Below are 700 nucleotides of genomic sequence, written 5' to 3' on the forward strand. Positions count from 1 at the left end.
TGCGGTCGGCCGTGGGGCCATCTCGAGCCCGCGCGGCTACCCGACCTCCCGGGCGCGCGGACTGGCCGGCAGGTGGCGTCCCGGGGAGGCCGGGACGGGGCCAGGCGTTCTGCGGCCCGGGATGCGCCTGCGCCTGCGCCTGTGTCCCTGCGCGGAGCTCACCTGCTGCTCCCAGCCCGGCCTGTGTGGTCGGCGGCCCACAACCTCTGCTGCGTGTGGACCGAGCTGTAGTACAAACCAGGGCATTGTGGGGCGGCCTTCTGCGCCGGATGCTTCCTAAATGCTTTTGTAAATGCGCAAAGGTCGGGGGTGAGGAGTGGCCGATGCTGGACTCCCGTGTCGCCGACCACTGTTTGAGTCCCAGACCTGAGGCTTAAAAATTGCTGGTAGTATGGGCGTGTGAGCATGGTAGCGTGGCAATCGCCGCCCTCCCTCCGTGATTTGTTTTCTCGCTTCCCTCTCTCTCTCTCTCTCTATCTCTCTCTATCTCTCTCTTTCTTTCTCCCTCCCTCCCTCCCTTCCTCCCCCACTTCCTCCCTCTCCCTGGCAAGCACAGGAGCCAGTCAGTGGCAAGGAGGTTAAAGTGGCTGGATCCCACATGGAAGGCTGCAAGGTTGAAGATCTGTATGCCCAAAATCCAGAGAGCGCGGAGAAGAGATTGCAGAGTGGCCACTCCCCACCCCTCTACCTCCATCCCCCA

At 63.0% G+C, this 700-nt stretch overlaps 1 pseudogene; it reads left to right on the plus strand.

The window, feature by feature from the left end:
* The first annotated feature begins 121 nt into the window (after nucleotides 1-121).
* LOC106733417 (cytochrome b-c1 complex subunit 7 pseudogene) overlaps nucleotides 122-700 on the plus strand; it is a 2,208-nt pseudogene continuing 1,629 nt past the window's right edge.

This window comes from Tupaia chinensis, unplaced genomic scaffold, assembly GCF_000334495.1.
Source record: "Tupaia chinensis unplaced genomic scaffold, TupChi_1.0 Scaffold143705_1, whole genome shotgun sequence".
Taxonomy (NCBI): domain Eukaryota; kingdom Metazoa; phylum Chordata; class Mammalia; order Scandentia; family Tupaiidae; genus Tupaia; species Tupaia belangeri.